This window comes from Suricata suricatta, chromosome 8 (genome assembly GCF_006229205.1).
Source record: "Suricata suricatta isolate VVHF042 chromosome 8, meerkat_22Aug2017_6uvM2_HiC, whole genome shotgun sequence".
NCBI classification, from domain to species: Eukaryota; Metazoa; Chordata; class Mammalia; order Carnivora; family Herpestidae; genus Suricata; species Suricata suricatta.
Window position 1 is genome coordinate 127,610,070 of NC_043707.1, and position 6,768 is coordinate 127,616,837.

Below are 6,768 nucleotides of genomic sequence, written 5' to 3' on the forward strand. Positions count from 1 at the left end.
AATCATGCTGTTAGCTAGTGGACATTGTAAATGTCTCATATTACGTTTACCCCCACCGCCAACATAATGTCCTTTATATCTTCTTCTTGTTGTTGCTCTTTTCCATCCAGAATCCAAACGAGAATCGGGCATTGCATTTACTCGTAATCTGTTGTGCTTTTTAAAATCTCATTAAAGGGCGCCTGGGTGGCTCAGTTGGTTAAGTGCCCGACTTTGGCTCAGGTCATGATCTCATGGTTTGTGGGTTTAGGCCCCGTGTCGGGCTCTATGCTGACAGCTCAGAGCCTGGAGCCTGTTTCAGATTCTGTGTCTCCCTCTCTCTCTAACCCTTCCCTGATCGTGCTGTCTCTCTGTATCAGTAATCAATAAACATTAAAAAAATTTTTTAATCTCCTTTAATAATCTTCAAAGTTCCCCAATCTTTTTTTTTAATATGATTTATTGTCAAGTTGGCTAACATACAGTGTATACAGTGTGCTCTTGGTTGTGGGGGTAGATTCCGTGGTTCATCGCTTACATACAACACCCTGTGCTCATCCCAACAAGCGCCCTCTCCGTGCCCATCACCCACTTTCCCTTTCCCCCACCCCCCATCCACCCTCAGTTTGTTCTCAGTATTTAAGAGTCTCTTAGGGTCTGCCTCCCTCCCTCTCTGTCTGCTATTTTCCCCTTTCCCCTCCCCCATGGTCTTCTGTTAAGTTTCTCCTGTTCCATATACCTGTGAAAACATATGGTATCTGTCTTTCTCTGACTAACTTATTTCACTTAGCATAATATTCTCTAGTTCCATCCATGTTGCTGAAATGGCAGGATTTCATTATTTTTCATTGCCAAGTAGTATTCCATTGTATACTCAATTTTTTTTTGTCTTTTAATGATTGACATTTTTAAATCTAGGTCATTTGCCTTGCAAAATGCCCTTCAATTTGATTGGTCTGGTTGTTTCCTCACAGTTTTCAGGTTAAACGTGGTGATGGCGGAAGGCATGCACATTTCAACCTTCCCAGCTCTCCCGGAGCACTGTCCTTAATGGTTGTACCAGTTTACAGCCATAGCACACCATGGCTAGCCCTTGATAATGTCACTTTGTCAATTTCTCCCAATCTGATGAGTATGAAGTGGTACATCACTGTCCTTTTAACTTGTTTTGACTCCCTGGCCATTAGTGCAACTGAGCAGTTTCACATATCCTTAGTGGCCATTTGGACTTCTTCCTTCATGAATGGTCTGTCTGTATCTGTGCTACCTCTGAGCCCATCTGCCCCCAGCTCCTTCCCTGTCCTTCCCCTGCTCAGCTTTATTTGGGGGCAGGGGGGTGGTGAGCGGGGTAAATATCACCAGCTTCCAGGAAGCAGAAGACTGGCAAGACATCAATCTTTTGTGATATTTGTTGCAAATACGTGCTCTCTGCACGCCAGATGTCTTTCAACTTTATTTATGGTATCTTATATTGTATACAAATGTTTGACTCGTTTGTAATAAGCTATTGGTCTGCTTTGGTATCTCATTCACAAAGCTCTTCATGACTCTGAGGTCAAAAGAATAGCTTTCTTCATTTTCTTCTGTCAGGGATTTGTTTGTGAATATGATATGAGGTGGGAATTTAATTTTATGTCCCCATAAAGGTCAATTATTTCAACACCTTTGGTTGAATGATCGAAACTTTCTCCTCCTGTTTCTTAAATGTTTATTCATTTTTGAGAGAGAGACAGACAGACAGAGCATGAGTGGGGGAGGAGCAGAGAGAGAGGGAGACACAGAATCCGAAGCAGGCTCCAGGCTCTGAGCTGTCAGCACAGAGCCCGATGCGGGGCTTGAACCCATGACCTGAGCCAAAGTCGGACGCTTAACCAACTGAGCCACCTGGGTGCTCTTCAGTTTTAATACTTCCTCTGGGACAGAAGCTTCCACCAATGCTTCGGTCTATTTTCTAGGCCTTCGCCTAGTTCACGTTCATCTACTGGTGTGTACAGGTGGCCTAGAATCACTCTGCCTGATGACTGTGGCCACTTCAGCTTCACATATCCTAAAGAAAATCTCTCTTCTTCCTTCTTCTATAGAAATGTTTTCAGGGCACCTGGCTGGCTCTTGGAGCATGCGACTCTTGATTTCAAGGCCATGGGTTTGAGCCCCATGTTGGGTGTGAAGTCTACTTAATGAAAAAAGAAGAAGAAATGTTTTGGTTATTCCTAAAGGGTTTGATTAAACCTTTACTCTTCCTCATGGATTTTAGGAGCAGTTTTTTCAAGTTCCATGGCAACTTCCACTGGGGTTTTTTTGGAGTTACCTTGAATTTTGTAGATAGCTTAATGATATTTAGTCTTGTCAACTCTGAACATGACACGGCCTTACTATCTAGGTCTTATTATTTAGGTCTTCTTATTTTGTCCTTCAATAAAGTTTTATTATTTTTCTTCAAAAAGGCTTTTGCATTCATTTAGATTTTTGTCTACAAGTCCTATGTATTTTGTTCTTACTGTGAATGGAGTTTTTCCTATTACAATTTCTAACTGATTGTTGCTGGTGGGTGAGTATGACTTCAGTTTATGTACGTTGTTCTTATATTTAGTAACTTCGTCGAATTTTCTTGGTTTATAAAGCTAATCGTCTCTTGGATTTTCTGCAAAGAAAATCTTAGTGTCTACAAATGATAATTTTGTCTTCTTTCCCTAAATTTTACACCTGTTTATTTGTATTGTCTTCTCCCATTGACTAAGACTTCTAGTAAAATAATGAATTCCAGGTGTGATAGCGGGGTCTGTGTCTTACTCTTGAGTTTAGTTGTTACTTTAACATGTATCTGGTGAGTGCTTACTATACGGCAGGCACTTTGCCAAGCATGCAGCCAAGCAAAATAGGAGGTTTGTCATATCAAACTGCTCTTACCTCTTGAAATTCTGAAAAGTTTGCAAATATAATTATTACTTACACTTTGAATGACTTTAGATATGTTCCAAAAAATCAGTCATCTGAAGTCATAAAAGCACCTTATCTCCTTTGTTGAATCAGTTTCACTCAATTATTTTTTTGTTTTCTTGTTTTTAAAAAGAATTATTTACTGAACTTGGGGCAGATTAGATACACAACCAATTTTAAATGTACATCTTTTATCCAATTTTGTAGTGTTTTCACACACACCCCAAAAAAAAAATTGGCATTGCAACAGCTATATTAAGGTAAAATAGTTACCCTAAACTGTTGCAAGTATTTTCACCACGTTTGAAAAATTGTTTATCCTGAACGTGAAAAGTTGTAACAAATTTAAATTAATTATATGAAACTTGTTACTTGTCCTTTTCCCCTTGCAAAGATCCAAAAACAACGATCCAAAAACAACGTACAAGTAACTAATATACATGAGTCACAACATAATCCTGGATCGCCCCCACACCACGACCAGATGCGCCTTTAATTTAAAACCCATTATCAGAGACCAAGAGAAAGTAATTTCATTTTATACAAAACAAAATTCACATGTGCCAAAAAAGAGAGACCCAAGAAAAACAAAAACAAAATCCTAGTACTGACAGTGATGTTCAGTACCCTAATTAAACAGTGGCCAAAATGCCACTGATCAAAAATAAAATAGTGGCTGTATATCACTGTAATGAAATCCAAGAGGCTTTAACCCTTTGGCATCAGAAATCCAGATCTTTCCAATTGCACGGATACACACCTCCTACAGGACAAGAGTGGAGAAAGTGGATGTGCCAGCCCAGAGAGACTAGAGCTACCATTCGCTGCAACACCCAGAGACCTGAAATGGTTATTAGCTGCTGTGTCATCAACCTAACTGGAGGTGATTGAGTCCTAGGTTCAAAAGACAATTTTAGGGGGGGAAATGTTGTTGGGGAAGTCTGATCTTCAAGGCGAAAACAAGACAGACGAGTATAAAAGTACCAAACTGGTAACATACTCCAGTCAGAGCGCCGCCAAGAGGCTGGGTGGAAAACGTCAAGATTCAGACTGTAGTGGCTCATAAGGACTCAACAAAATGAATCTTTAATGACTTGAAGTGAAGCAGAAGGGAGCCAAAGAATGCAGTCATTTTAGTGAAGTACTATCCGTAAAGTACTTTTCTGAAAAAAAACTGCATTTTATCATGAAAGCAAAAGGAAAATAGACATAATAGGGACTCTATGCCTGTGTTTCATTTACAGTGTTTGAGTTCTGAAAGGCCTTATAAAGGAGGCAGAGTTCAAACAAGAAATTATGCCAATCAAGTGTCAAATTTTCACTATAACTTTCCTAAAAAGGTGTTTCCCCCCCAATATCTATTAATCACAAAGAAACATAAGCTGTGAATGGACAGTTCTGAAAATAAAAATGTAGAAACTAATGACATTATTATGACCAAGACGTTTGGTAAACAGTGAATTATGATTCTGAGATCATCAGGAAAAGGTTTTTTAAACAACCCTCCGGACTTCAAAAAAATCTCTTCAGGTAGTAGATCTGCACCAATGTCATGGCAACTAGAACAAGAGCTTCAGAGAAGGACCAGAGAACCGCTCTGCTGTTTGTGTTGTGGTTGATCGCTCTGTATCCTTTCTCAGACTTCCGGGTCCTCCTGTTCCTGCTTCACGGCAGTCATCGCCACCGCCAGCTCGTTAATCATCATCTTGAGCTTGTTCTGGTGAGCTTCTGTTTCCATGTCTTGTCCTTTGGGGGCCTCCCCAATATCAGTGGTGAACATGACTATCTTCGGAGTCATCACAGACATCCTCTTGCTGAAACAAAATGTGTATGCTCCATCCATGTGAGCTGCGAATGTGTACTTCCCACTGGACTCTCGGTCTCCTTTATAAATTCCTTTATTATCAGGCCCTGTAATCTCTACATTGACGTCCAGGAAGCCACTCTCGGCCACCTCGAAGATGAGGCCCTCTTAGTGCCCGAGGTGACCCGCTTGCTCGGCCTGCGCATCGATGCTGACAAAGTAGCCCGAAGCCGTGACCAGAAGAGCGGCCAGAAGCACCAGCAGCTCAGCGAGTGTCACCATAGTGGGGCTGGGGCGGAAGCCAGGATCGGGACCGCTGCCTCCAGGACCCCGCCGCCTCCACTCTCACTAAATTATTTGTGATTATTTTTTTTCAGATCCAAACTTGTTTTTCAAACAAAGAATTATTTGTGATGACATTGCACCAATAGTCAGAATTTGTCTAATGATTAATATCAGAGTCGTTTATGGGGCCCCTGGGTGGCTCAGTCAGTTAAGCATCTGACTCTTGACGTCAGCTCAGGTGATGATCCCAGGGTCATGAGATCAAGTCCCACATCAGGCTCCATGCTGAGTGTGGATCCTGCTTAAGATTCCCTCTCTCTCTCTCTCTCTCTCTCTCTCTCTCTCTCCCTCCCTCGGTCCCCTCCCCTACTCACACACTATCTTTCTAAAATAAAAAATACATATATTAAAATCGTTTGTAAATAAATAACAACCCAGCAAAAATTGAGGAGATAGAAACTATTTGTATCATTTAGAATGAAAATATCCCCAGATAAGAAATGACTATAACCGTATCTCTTGTGTTAGTGGGAAACATATGAAAATTAAGAGCAATTAAACAAAAAAAGAGAGAAAATACCAATATTTTACCTGTGTGCGCAAAACAAAAAACGCGTGCATGTAAACAAATCGTTAGGACAGCAGCCCGGCAGCTGGGATGGTCCGGGAGCGAGCAGGAGGCGGAGGAGTGCCGGCAAACGTTTCACAGCCCCCTCTGGGGGGGGGGGGGGAGAAAGCAAAGCAAAACTCCATTTGTGGAGTTTGCCAGTCCCCAAGTGTAAGCGTTCCCACTGCAGCGGATTCCGAGCTACCTACACGACAGCACCGGACGTGGGACCGGGAAGGGATGGTTAGGTTGGACTTTATTAAAATGAAAACCTTCTGCTTCGTGAACGAGGCAAGCCACAGCCTGGAAGCCAATATTTGCAAAACACGTATCTGGTGAAGGCCTTGCATCCAAAACATACAAAGAACCCCTAAAACTCAAGGGTAAGAAAACAAAGAACTCGGGTACAAACTGGGCAAAGGATCTGAGCAGACAGCTCACCGGAGAAGACATGCAGATGGCCCACACCGCGTGTCCCCAGGGCAACGCAAAGTAAAACCACCACCACCACCACCTAATAAAATGGCTAAAATCCAAAACACTGACAGCACCAAATGCTGGCGAGGATGGCGGAAATGCAAAATGGTAAAACCACTTTGGAAGATAGTTTGGCTTCCAAAACTCCTTACAAAGCTAATGACCATCTTACTCTACGGTCCAGCAGTTGCTTTGTTGCTAAGTATTTAGCAGGGTTTTTTTAATGTCTTATTTATTTTTGACACAGAGAAAGACAGAGCATGAGATGGGGAGGGGCAGAGAGAGAGGGAGACACAGCACCAGAAGCAGGCTCCAGGCTCCGAGCCATCAGCACAGAGCCTGACCCGAGACTCAAACCCACGCACGTGAGATCATGACCTGAGCCGAAGTCGGAGGTTTAACCAACTGAGCCACCCAGGTGCCTCAATAGCAGTTTTATTCATAATTGCCATGATCTGGAAGCCACCGAGCTGTCCTTCAGTAGGAACTGGATCAACGGACTCTGGTACACCCCACACAGTGGGGTGCCATCCGGCGGCAAACGACATGACTCATCAAGCCACGCAAAGACATATGGAGACGTCTTAAAGGCAGGTTACTCAACGAGAGAAACCAATCTGAAAACCATACCATAGGGTATCAACAGTCTGACATTCTGGAAACAAAGCAAAACAACGAG

At 42.4% G+C, this 6,768-nt stretch overlaps 1 pseudogene; it reads right to left on the reverse strand.

The window, feature by feature from the left end:
* Positions 1 to 4,409: 4,409 nt before the first annotated feature.
* LOC115297500 lies at positions 4,410 to 5,002 on the reverse strand (annotated as a pseudogene).
* Positions 5,003 to 6,768: the final 1,766 nt, after the last annotated feature.